Here is a 13,709-nt window from a genome sequence, read left to right on the forward strand (position 1 = left end):
CCTACTCAAAGTGTGGTCTGTGGACCAGAAGCATCAGCATCACCTTGTTAGGAAAGCAGGATCTCAGGCCCCACCCCATATTGGCTGAACCAGAACTTGAATTTTAATGGGAGCTCCAGGGGATTTGTGCTGTACACATGAATGAATGTTCTAGAATATTCTGGAATATTCTTCTGCTTGCCATGCTGATAGCAGAGCTTGTCTTTAAAACCAGAAAGGAAAATATCTTCTTGACTTTTGGACTTTGCATCTGCCATTCCCTCTTCCTAGGATACCTTTCCTCAAAATCCGACTAATTTCTACCTTTTCTTGAGTCTCAGTCATCACTTCCACCAGGGAGAATTCTTTGAATCTCCTCAAGTAGACTAGATGTCACTTTGTGTGTCCCTAGGGCTTCATGCTTTCTAACCCTGTATTATAACTTCTCTTTTGCTTAGGCATCTCCAGCCTAGACTGTGAGCTCTATAAGTACAGGGAATTATATCTAGGAGATTCTCCATAAATATGTTGAATGAATGAGTAAATGAATGATTACTCTCCATTCTGAGGATGAGGAAACCGAGGCTCAGAGACGTTAGGTAACTTTCCCAGCCTCACACAGCTGTAGGTGGCTGAGGTAGGCTGTGAACTCTTGACCACAGAGCTCCTCTTCCAGACCCTGTGTCTTTCTCCTTCTCTTCCTTTGACCCCAGGAATTCTTAGTTTGGGGATACAGAGGAAAGACAAAATATTTACTTTGAGTCAACTTACCACCGAAGATTCAATTAGCTCAGTAATGATCCTGGGTTAGACAATTTGATAACATTAAACTTGGCTGATGGAGGCTCAGTCTCTATTATTTGTGGCAGCCACAGCTTGAGAGGGAAGCTGACCCATGAGTTCATTTATGACAGGTTGGTCTTCAGTGTTTTGTTTGTCCAGAGAGTTCAATACAGAGGCCGTAGTTCTAAGGGATAGTGAAGCAAGAGATGGCACGGTTCCTACCCATCAGCAGTTGTGGTAGATTGATTGCAGCAGTGGCCTCAGGAGGTGGCCTCCATCTCTCTACACCCCTTCCCTGTCACTCTGTGACTCTTACTGCTCTCACTCAGGCTTGGCCTTGAGTCTTGCTTTGGTCAACAGAATGACTCAAAGACAGAGGGTTTCACAACTGGGTGTGCATTCTTTCTTGCCTTTACAAGATCAGTTTTACTTGCTTTTGCCTCCCTGCCTCCACCCTGAGAACATATCCAGCTAACCTGTGGGAGGGGTGTGAGAAACATGGAGGACAGCTACGTCATCCCATTATACCAGCTGAGGCTGTCCTCAATCAGCCAACTAGCCGACCTGTAGCTGACTGCAGTCAGGTGAGCAAGCCCAACTAAGAGTGCAGACTGGCTAAACCAACTCAGAGACTCAGGAGTAGCAATCAAGTATCATTGTTTTAAGGCACTGAGTTTCAAGAGTAGTTTGCTATGAAGTATTATTTGTGGCAATTACTAACTGATATAGTAACCAATGGATTATCAACATTTTGTATTTAATTGCAACAATTTGGAATATACAAAAAGAAGGATTGGGGTCTTCATTTCCTCTTAGCTATCAGGATCTATAAATCTGTAACGCTTAAACTTCTTCCTGATAGAAGACTTACACAAAAGCTTGTCTTTATGACAGTGTTACACGTTGGTCAAAAATAATGTTGTCCTTCAGGGGGCAGAATATCAGAGCTGTTAATCACACCTGCCTACACGTATAGGGAAAACCAGAATGTGACAATGCCATATATATATATATTTATATATATACATATTTATAGACATATAAGATATATATATAATTTATTTTAATATATAATATATATTATATATAAAAATATATATATTTAAAGGGACATATGCTCTTATTTTTTATTTATTTTTAATTTTTTTAGAGAGAGAAAGTGGGGGAGGGGCAGAGGGAGAGGGAGAGAGAGAATCTTTTTTTTTTTATTCTTATGTTAATCCCCATACATTACATCATTAGTTTTAGATGTAGTGTTCCATGATTCATTGTTTTTTTGTTTTTGTTTTTGTTTTTTTTAAAGATTTTATTTATTTATTTGAGAGAAAGACTGAGATAGAGCATGAGAGGAGGGAGGGTCAGAGGGAGAAGCAGACTCCCTGCCGAGCAGGGAGCCCGATGTGGGACTCGATCCCCGGACTCCAGGATCATGACCTGAGCCGAAGGCAGTCGCTTAACCAACTGAGCCACCCAGGCGCCCTTCCATGATTCATTGTTTGTGCATAACACCCAGTGCTCCATGCAGAATGTGCCCTCCTCAATACCCACCACCAGGCTAACCCATCCTCCCGCCCCCCTCCCCTCTAGAACCCTCAGTTTGTTTTTCAGAGTCCATCGTCGGGAGAGAGAGAATCTTAAGCAGGCTTCACACTCACCACAGAGCCTGACTCAGGGCTGAATCTCATGACCCTGAGATCATGACATCAGCTGAAACCAAGAGTCGGATGCTTTAACTGACTGAGCCACCCACACACCCCAGAAACTCTATATTTCTAAGGTAAGTAAAAGCTGTGGCCTCCACAACAAGAATTTTTCTTACCATAAACATCAAGCTACCTTTGGTAGAGTCCTTTACCACCGTCACCTCCAGTGCCTCCGCTAGAGAGAGAAAGGGACTCAGAATAAAAACTGCATCGTTCTCCAATCCCATAAATATAAAGATCCATTCAGGGGCGCCTGGGTGGCTCAGTTGGTTAAGCGACTGCCTTCGGCTCAGGTCATGATCCTGGAGTCCCGGGATCGAGTCCCGCATCGGGCTCCCTGCTCGGCGGGGAGTCTGCTTCTCCCTCTGACCCTCCCCCCTCTCATGTGCTCTCTCTCATTCTCTCTCTCTCAAATAAATAAATAAAATCTTTAAAAAATATATATAAAGATCCATTCATTCAAGAAATATTTGTTGACCACCTACAATGTGCTTCCCCCAGAACATTAAAATAATTGAAACAATATTGAAAAATTGAAGTTAAGGATATTGGAACTGAAAACATTTCAAATTTAAATGTCTTATTTTTCCCCCAAACCAGAATTGATTAAAATTTTACTTTCTTGGTTTTAATGGAAGTAAACTCAATCAATAATATTTTCAAAATCAAGCTCTAGGAAAAAATTAGCTATTAAAAAGTACATTGAGAAAGTGTATGTAAGGGTGCACATTTTTCTTTTCTGCCACGGGCAAAAAATGGTGACCTGGCCTAGCAAGGGATATTTTGGATGTTCGGTTTATCATGGGTTTTCTTGCATTGACTTTTGATGTTTTGAAATGTTGCATTGACACAGTGTTTATCTTGATTACTCAAGGGATTGTCTCCTTTTCTATTGTGCCTGAGGTGGGTGCTTCCTTCTCCTCACCCTTGTGCTGGCCCTGATCATGACCATTTGGGGGCAGATTTACAGCTAGTTTTTAGGAAATGGGACAACATCCTTGTCATCCCTTGTCTAAAAACACTTAGTTATAACACTCTGTTAGTCACACCTGCCTACACGTAAAGGGAAAACCAGAATGTGACAATGCCAGATGTCTCATGCCCACCTGAGAATGATCTAGAACAGGTATACCTATGCTATCCTGAAATATGTATTTTTTTTTTTGCGTTTGTCACATTGTGAATATCTTTTTAACTCATTAAACCTTTTGAAACTTTTTTTGTTTTGTCTTGTTTTGATGGTTGCATGGTGGTCTGTGGTATACACGTGTCATAATGTATTTAATCTGAGTTGCATCATCTCCAACTTTTCAGTATAAACAATGCTGTAAGGAATATCTTTGAGCTAAATTTCAAGCACTCTACTATTTAAATGCTTTTGAGACAAGTTATAGGTTGTGAGTGGGAAGAAGTTTGTATGTCTTCCTTAATGCATGATTGAAGAAATACATAACTGTACCAAAGCCATTAAAGTTTTCCCAAACTACCAAAAAAATAAGCCATTAGAAATAGTAATTTGAAGTTTACTTAAGGTGTACTCAAGAGAAGCTTTCCATCATCAGTTCTGAGTCATCTGGTCACCTCCTTGCCTTAACATTCCATTCCATTGTGCCTAAAGCTATCAATCTTTTATTTGTAATACTCAGCATGTTGGATTATAATCAGATGTTCATGTGTTTTGTCTCATTTGTCTCTGTATGCCTATGACCAGCAGAAGACTGGGCTCACAGATGGACTCTATAGTGTTTGTGGAATGAATGCATCAAGAAAGTATTGTGCCAGTCTGCTGCACAGTAATAGGACAGTGTTCTGATATTCTGCCCCCTGAAGGATAAGCTCTCCTGGTTTTCCAAATCATGTCCCGCTCTTGCCCAGCGACTGAAACAAATAGGCCCCTTGCCCATTTCCAAGAACTACTCCATGATAACTCCATTACAAACACTACTATTTCTAAAACGACAGTGGGTGACTTAGGGATTTTGGTGCCCATGACTTATTGATGGAATGCTCTGAGAAAAGAGAAAGTGAGGGAAGCAGGATGTGGTAGGAGAAGGATGTGGGTTCAGCCAGATCCCACGGTGAGCTCTGATGCCTGTATTGCACCTCAGCATCGGTCCCCCTTTGAGGCGCGGTGACCAGCCTTTCATACCCCTGTGTCAGTCAGTTACTGGCTGTGTGCTGCCCTTGTGGTGGTGGGAACCTTTAGCTCCTGTTCAGCTGAGGCCAATCTGGAGAAGGGACAACTGGTCCAAAAAGGAACTTAATGACAGACATCAACAATATTGACTACTTTGCCCCATCCCCATGACTGCCAAATACGAAAAAGAAAGTTGTATTAATCACGTAGATACTTGGTCACAGCTCATTGTAATGCGATTTTGAGCTGCATTTTAAAATGTTTGTTTCAAAGGATGCTCCTTAGACATTCCAATAAAACCTTCCTCTTACTTAATGATCTTAGGGATTGTTTACCATTATCATTTGGCTTTATTGAGCCTGGAATGTAATGGTGTTTATATTTCCAAATAGACCTTTAATCAAGTGCTTTCATCTTTAAAAAATATGAAAATCTTCAGGAGGAGACATTTCTAATGCTTATCCTGGGAGGGGGATGCTTTCTCTTTGAAATCCTATAATGTACAATGTGTGAGAGAACTTGCCACTTTTCTCCCTGAATGTTCCATCACTTTATAATCAGTATTAATCTTTGTAATGTCTCATTTCTGTGACCTTACTTCATGAATAATTCCTAAGTTTGATAAAATTATCCACCGTGTGTGACTTGAAACCCTCAAGCTGCATCTGCCTTTGCTACAAATGTGGGCTTGCTCAATTTACGTGTCTAGCTTTTTGACCACAGGATCTCAGATTATGTTTCTTCCTCTTCTCTTCTTCTCAGAAAACCCCTCCTCAGGAGTTTGTGGGTGTGACTGAAATGGCCTCTGGTCTCTGCTCTGGATGTATTTCTCCCATCTTGCCAAGTCTTATCAATTATAATTTCTTACTCCTTGTCCATGCTGAAATTTTCTCAAGAGCATTACATATAATTCTGAAACCTCCTCAGCTTATCCTGCGATTTTATTTCTGTATAAAATAAAAAGAAAATTTAGAAAGCTTCAGTTATAAAATTTGAGGAATTAATATTTATATTTTTTGCATGAATTATAACACGTCCTGCTCTCCCCACACATTGTGATCACTACATGATCACCATAAAGGTAAAACCAAAGGCCAAAGTTGTCTGGATTTTATGGAAAATAAGGTCCAACAAAATCCACTGGGTAAGGAATATGAGTTTGCCAATATCCAAACAGGTCAACCCAGTTCCCTGTTTCAACTTGAATGGGACCAGTGATTTCTTTATGTTTTATTAAGATTAAAGTCACATAACATAAAATTCACCATTTCAACCATTTTAAAAGTGTACAGTTCAAAGGCTTTTAGAACAGTCAGAATGATCAGGCACCTGGGTGGCTCAGTCGGTTGAGCGTCTGGCTCTTGATTTCGGCTCAGGTCATGATCTCAGGGTCACGGGATGGAGCCCTGCATCAGACTCCATCCTCCGTGGGGAGGCTCCTTGACTCCGCACAGTTGAAAATCTATGCATATCTTTTGACTCCTCAAAAACTTAACTATTAACAGCCTATTGTTGACTGGAAGCCTTACTGATAAACAATTATCACATATTTTGTATGTTATATACATTATAGACTGCATTCCTACAGTTAAGTAAGCTAGAGAAAAGAAAACATTAAGAAAATCATAAGGAAAATCCATTTACAGTACTGGACAGTATTTATTTATATATAAAAATCCATGTGTAAGTAGACCCATGTAGTTCAAACCCAGGTTGTTCAAGGTTCAACTATATATTCTAAGGGAATGGTTCAGTAGATTTCCAGGAGACCAGGTGCTGACTAGTCCTGGTTTTAGTGTTAAGTCTAGACTGCCATTCTGATAGGGCATAACACTGGGCTCTGCTTGGTTCTTGTGTCTCTTTTCTGCAGGGTAGAGCACTTTCACCATATTTTCCATTTCCAGCCAATGCTTTTATGGAGTACCACCATTTCAAAGTGTGGGAAGTTTGCTGAGAAACAACTGTTTTTTGTTTTGTTTTGTTTTGTTTTTTAGAGGGAGAGGGAGAGCACTCAAGCTGCAAAGGTGGTGGGGAGGGGCAGAGGCAGAGAGAGAATCTCAAGGAGACTGTGCTCAGCATGGATCCAGTGGCAGGGCTCATCTCAGGACCCTGAGATCATGACCTGAGCCAAAATCAAGAGTCAGATGCTCAACCGACTGAGCCACCCAGGTGCCCTAGAGAAACAACTGTTTTTAAATGACAAGGAAAAAGGGGCACCTGGCTGCTCAGTTGGTAGAGCATATGACTCTTAATCTCAGGGTCGTGAGTTTGAGTTCCACGTTGGGCAAGGAGCGTACTATAAAAAAAAACAACTAAAAAATTTTAAAAAGTAGGGGCACCTGGGTGGTTCAGTCACTTGAACATTGGACTCTTGGTTTCTGCTCAGGTCGTGATCTCAGGGTTGCAAGATGGGGCCCCACGTGGACTCTGCACTCAGTGTGGTGTCTGCTGGAGATTCTCTTCTTCTTCCTCTGCCCTTCCCCCACTCACCCTCTCTCTCTCTCCAATAAATAAACAAATAAAATATTTAAAAATCTGTTTTAAAAAATAGCAGTAGTTAAATGACAGGCAAAAGAGGAAGGGGCATTTGTGTTTTGTGTTTCAAGTCCACATGTCAGTAAAGGATGATGTTTCCTTCTTTTCTTGAAATGTGGTTTCCTCTTGCATGACAGTTAAGAAGAAAAGCTTGGCTTCTGGTTAGAATGGGTAGAACCAGTGTAAGTGCCAGGGTGTGTTTTGGATGGCAGCTTGGTGAGAAGCAGGTGGCTCAGCCAAAGGAATTAAATGAAGAGGGTTTAACAAAGAGACTATTTATACAGGTGTGGGGAGGTAAAGGGGGCTCTGAACCCAATTCTAGTGTGTGAGTGAGGTTTTTTTCTCACCACCAAGTGAGACTCCAACACCATCTGGGTGCTCTACAATTCAACTCCATCGTGATACTATCTACCTGGAACTAGCATAGTGTCAGATTCCTTAGGTGAAATGGCTCAGTCCCACAAGACTGCCCTCATCCCACCTCTGAAGCCTGAAAAACCCAGGTGGTCCCCATTTCCCCTTGAAGTTTGATTAATTTGCGAGGCTCACAGAACACAGAGAAACATTTTAATTACTAGATTACTGGTTTGTTATGAAAGGATATGACTCAGGAGCAGCCAGATGGAAGGGATGCACAGGGCAAAGTGTGGGGAAGGGGCTCGGGGCTTCTCCGCCCTCTGCAGGTGCACCACCCTCCCCAAATCTCCACATGTCACCAACCTGGATGCTCCCTGTACACCATACTTTTGGGTTTTACACAGGCATGTTTGATCAAATCATTGTCCATTGGTGATTGAATGCAATCTCAACCCCTCCTCCCTCCTAGGAAGTCAGGGGTGGGACAGAAAGTTCCAACCCTCCATTTGTGGTTGGTTTCCCCTGGCAACCAACCCCCATCCTTAGGTGCTTTCCAAAAGTTACCTCTTTAACATAAACCCAGTTGTGGTGAAAAGGGGCTTGTTACCCATTTCAGTGTCTTGTGATACTGTCCTTCAATATCACAAGAGACCAAATATTATAACAAAAGATGCTCCTATTGTTCTTATTGCTCAGGAAATTCCAAGGGTTTTAGGAGCTCTGTGCCAGAGCAGGATGAATGCCAAATATATATTTCTTATAAATCACAATATCACAGCAGAGCTAAGGGAAACCAAGAAAGGATGGGGAGAGGGGAGGGAGGGAGTAGCAACAGGGGGTAACTCTTATCAGTCCTTGTCTTAAAGGGGCAAGGGGATGGAACAGGTATAGGAACCTGGAAAATGCCTTGCCTGTGACAGAAGAATCTAACCACTGCCCAAATGTGCAGTCCCTGCAGGGAAGGAGGAGCTTGGAAAATGAATATCCCCATCTCTCTCTCCTCCAGCTTTATTCCTTCCTTCTACAGCTACTGTTGGTCAAAAAAGGTTGGAAGACAGAGCACAAGAGAAGCCTGATAATGCAGTCCATACAGGACAACCTCCTTGTGCACAGAGCAGGGTGGAGAAGGATGGAAAACAGATTCTTTCACAATCACCCAAAATGAATTGTTACAAGCTTGTTAAAGTTTGAGAAGCAGCCAGACCCTATGGAACTGTTCCTTAAATTGGGCATTTGCTCCCTTGGATTGTGGAACCCTACCCCTAACCCTAACTGACTGGGATTCTGTTATGGTGATGGTCTACTGCTCCATCAAGGAGAGGTGAGATAAACAAGTAGGGATTAAAGAAAAAGATCATCAACGGATTCTTCCTTCTGACGGCTTCTGCTTTTGTTATTTCTTAGCTTGTTCATTGTTTCATGGACCACTCTACTGTCTATCTGTGTCCCTCTCTGGGATTTTGCATTCAGACTCTCCAAGAGAGAAAGAAACAAGCTGAATCGATTGGCCAGTCAGCATCCAATATGGAGAAGTACTCTAAGGTAGATTTCTCTGCTTGGGCCACCTCATAGATTGTTGGTGCCGAATGGACCAACCCATGGTCCCATCAATTGTGGTTAGAAGGGGAAATCACATGGTTCCATGCCTGACAACATGTGTGTAAAAATCATCTTTCAGTCCACTTTGTGATGTGTATCAGTTAGCCTTAGCTGTATAACAAACCATCCCCAAATTTCATTTGCTTAAAATAACAACTATATTATTTTGTTCATGATTTTGTGGGTTGGTTAGACATTCCTTCTGGTCTAGTCTAGCCTGGCTGGTTTCTGATGAGCTCGTTCATGCATTTGTGGTCAGTTGGTGGGTTAGCTGGTTGCCAGATGATCTAGCATAGTCTCACTCCTCATCTGGAAGGCTGGCAACCAGAGTGGTGGATTGTTGATGAGTGAGCCTTGGCTCTCTTCCACATTGCCTCTCATCCCACAGTAGACCAGCTTGGGCTCATTCACATGATGATCTTGGGGTTTAAAGTGCAGCAAAAGATGGCAAGCCCCGATATGCAAGCACTTTTCAAATCTGTTTCCATCCTGATGGCTGTTGTTCCAGTGGCCAAAGCCAGCCACACAGTCAAGTCTAGAGTCAGCATAGGAGGACTACACCCCAAGATAGGGGAATTCTTACATCTGTTTGTGCAAATATCCTGTCACTTGCAGAATTAGGCTGTGAGCACATGAAATGCTCAAAATTTCAGGGATTTCTCTTGGATTCAGGAATTTCAGTTTAACATTCAAACACTTTTCACTTCTGCTCAGCTGACAGTGATAGGCCTACACCCTCTTTCACTTGTCATTCAAAAGCAACATTTTGAGTATCACCTGGAACAAATATTTTGAGTCTTACATGGAGCGGCTAACTGCCTGCACACCATATCTAAGTGATTGAATATTTTCTTGCATTGACTCTAATTAATTTATAGAATAAAAGAGACACCAAAAAAGGAAAATATTTATGTCAGGGATAATAAAGCTATGCCTCATAAATGCAACAAAACCAAGATAAGGAGTAAATTACTAGGTTTGTATTTGGACTTGTTAACCTAGGGTTTTGTGGGAAGGGGTGTTTGCCATATTTGTGCTGGCTCTTACAAAGATTCTTCTAATATGAACAAGAAGAAAATTTCAGGACACCATGCTAATGGGACCAATAAAGAATTTCATCAGCCAAGTAGATAAGTGTAATTATGTTGGGTGACCCTATCTCAAAGTCCAAGAATATGGATATGTTGTTTTCCCAAGATGGTAAACTGAGAAGTGATACCTTAATAGGGAAGTGCATGATACATAGGAACACTGGCACGGTGGGATACACTCTTTCACAGTCTGGCCTTCAACTCTCTTTCTAAGAAGTTCACCAACTAAAGGAGGCTGCCCAATGTTGGATCCATTTTCTTGATGTAGATAGAAGTTGGCGCCACTCTCCATTAGGTGATTTTCTGTACTGAACACCGTCAGCATTTTCAAATTCACTCTCTGAGGCACTTTAATATGATCCACCCTAATGTAATGCACTATTTAAGTTGTTCACATGAAAAGAGAACTAAGGGACTCTGCATTTTGCAAACTGCCCAACCAACACCCTCAGCCTTCTAGTGCACTCACAAGATTCCTTGAGAAAGTGGAACTCAAGATAAGAAGTGATGTACTTCCTTCTTCATTAGCTTTGAGAAGCTACTGGACTGGGTAAGAAGCAAGAACTTTTCATCTTGTGGGTAAGAACTGATTAGTGTATTTCAAGAGAAAATAGAAAATGTTTCATGTGTGATCTTGGGTCTAGAAAAATGTCTGGTACTATAAAAATGTTCAAGGGGAACTTTTATATGTCCCGTTGCTTTGTTTTTGAAAACTGCTATATGGGCAACATTTTCTAGCTTCTTCTTGGGCAATATGTGTATTATGTGGTGCAGAACATACTGAAATGCTTTGGCATTCTTGACAGAGATGATGCATTGTGTATTAAGAAGCTTAAGGTGAATTAAAGTACAGGCATACCTCGTTTTATTGTACTTTGCTTTATTGCACTTCACAGATACTGCATTTCTTTTTCTTTCTTTTTTTAATTTTTTTTACAAATTGAAGGTTTATATCAATTAAATCTACTGGCACTATTTGTCTGACAGCATTTGCTCACTTCGTGTCTCTGTGCCACATTTTGGTTATTCTTGTGATATTTCAAACTTTTCATTATTATTATATTTGGTGATTTGTGATCAGTGATATGACTCTCTGAAAGCTCAGATTATGGTTAGCATTTTTCAATAACTAAGCAACTTTTCATTACAGGATGTACATTTTATTTAGACCTAATGCTATTGCATACTTAATAGATTACAGTATAATGTAAACATATTTTTTATATGAACTGGGAAACCAAAACATTTATTTGACTCGCTATATTGAGGGAACCAACCCTGCAATATCTCTGAGGTATGTCTGTAATAAAGTTTCAAGAAACAGAATCTGAAGCAAATGTAGCATAGAACCAATTTGCTATTAAAAATGAAGAAAACAAGACCTAGAAAGAGGAATAGGTTTACAGAGGTTGCATGGTGAATTGACAAGCATTGTCACACACCACATGCAACACCTCCATGATAAACCCATCAGTACAGTTAAATGCAAGGCTCGCTGTCAAAGGATTGTATATTTTATTCATGGCCAAAGTGACTTACTGTAAAGGTCAGTGTTTTTCCAGCTGCAGTGACCCACAGGCGAGGAGCAGGGTCATGAAACCAACTTGCTGGGTAATAACCAGCATTTTAAAATAAATTAAAGGGAGTATAATCATAAAATATCAAATGCAGCATATTGATTTGTGAAACTTGGTTGAGTTCTCTCTCTCTCTGTCTGATGTATTTCTTACCGTGTGTCATGGTCAAAAATCTCTCCAAGTCAGCCTTGCTAGATATGTAAAGAAAGCCAGACACAGAAAGACAAATATTGTATGTTCTCACTTACATGTGGAGCTACCGCACTCAAATTCACAGAAGCAGAGGGTAGAATGGTGGTTGCCAAGGGTTAGGGGAAATGGGAAATGATGGTCAAAGGGTACAAAGCTTTGGTTACACAAGATAAATAAGTTCCGGAGATGTACTAGACAACATGGCACCCATAGCTAATAATACTGTAATTGTATACTTAAAATTTGCTGAAAGGGTAGATCTTACGTTAAATGTTCTTACTGCACACAGACACAACTAACCACAGGGGAGCAGGAGGAAACTTTGGGAGGTGATGGATATCTTTATGATCTTGATGGTGGTGATGGTTTCATGGGTGTGTACTTATGTCCAAACTCATCAAGTTGTACACATTGAACATGTACAGCTTTTTACATGCCAATCATATCTCAATAAAGTAATTTTAAAAAGCTAAAAGACCAAATCAGCATTGCTAGAGGTCTCGGCACTTCTGAAAAACATTATCCCCTCTTTCATGTAAAATACTCACTTTAGTTAAACCAGTTTCCAAAGAGGCCTCTGAATCATCCTCATCTAGACACAATTTCTTTTTTAAAAAATTCCTTTAAAGTAATCTCTATACCCAGCATGGGGCTTTAACTCACTACCCTGAGATCAAGAGTCACATATTCTACCTACTGAACCAGCCAGGTACCCCTGGGCACAATTTCTTTGCAGTATATTCTGTAATAGGTTTTTGGAAGAGAAGAGAACCAAGAATCAAAACAGGGAAATGTATGCTGAGAGAGGGGAGTGCATCCAGGAAGTGACCAAGTATAAGTCCTCGAAGATGCCCACATACAGATTTTGATTTGCAATTAGGCAGTATTGTCCACTGCAGAGATTGCAAGCTGGTGGCGCAATGGTTCTGCATTTAGGGAAAAAGTTGAATTGAATATCTCTAGATAGAGCCCAGGGTTTTCAGTTCTCCACAGTCCTCCTTGCTTCTCCAAAATGGCCTTGCTTATTCTTATTACAGTTTTGCACCTAAGAGGCATTGGGGCTTAGGATCTTGGTCCTGTGGTTATACGCAGGCTTTGGATCCAGCCTGACTTTTCCAAATCTTAGCTTTGCCTTTTCCTAGCAGCATCACCTGGAGGAAATGATAGAATTTCTTTGAGTCTCAATTTCATCATTTGAAAAGTGGGAAGTTATTATTCGATCTACATTAATAAGGTGATTGTGAGCTTTCAATGAAACAATAGTGTCAAAGCACTTAGTAAGGGACTTGGCCCACCACAGAAGGTCCATGAATGTTTTTAGGAAGTGAGAATAGAAGGCTAAGAGAAGTATCCGTAGCAAAATTTGATTTACATGCTAGATACCAATACATAATGTGTGACTAGCCTGTTCAGGCCATCGGGAGTAAGAGATTTTTCTGGGATGGGATTTCTCAGGCCACTACTTTGTTTTGGAGGGAGTTTCACAGGACCCTGTTAATTCTCATCACCACTTGATAATGGATCAGTCAGTCCTTAACACACAAAGTCATGGTTATAACTGGAGTCAGGAAAGAGGAATGGGAGACCTCCATGGCCACCACTGTCATCACTGTAACTACTATCTCCACCATCACCACCACCATCACCACCATCAGTAGAACCACCATCACCACCACCACAACCACCATCTCCACCATCAGTAGAACCACCATCACCACCACCACAACCACCATCTCCACCATCAGTAGAACCACCA

At 41.0% G+C, this 13,709-nt stretch overlaps 1 long non-coding RNA gene across 2 annotated transcripts in view; it reads left to right on the forward strand.

Annotated features, from left to right (window-relative positions):
* The first annotated feature begins 10,047 nt into the window (after positions 1-10,047).
* LOC145717841 (uncharacterized) overlaps positions 10,048-13,709 on the forward strand; it is a 20,494-nt gene continuing 16,832 nt past the window's right edge. For both annotated transcript variants that reach the window (XR_014141316.1, XR_014141321.1), the window contains exon 1: positions 10,048-10,763. This is a non-coding gene — a long non-coding RNA (uncharacterized LOC145717841). The remainder of the gene's footprint in view (positions 10,764-13,709) is intronic.

Source organism: Leptonychotes weddellii, chromosome 1 (genome assembly GCF_054177405.1).
Source record: "Leptonychotes weddellii isolate Sample4059 chromosome 1, ASM5417740v2, whole genome shotgun sequence".
NCBI classification, from domain to species: Eukaryota; Metazoa; Chordata; class Mammalia; order Carnivora; family Phocidae; genus Leptonychotes; species Leptonychotes weddellii.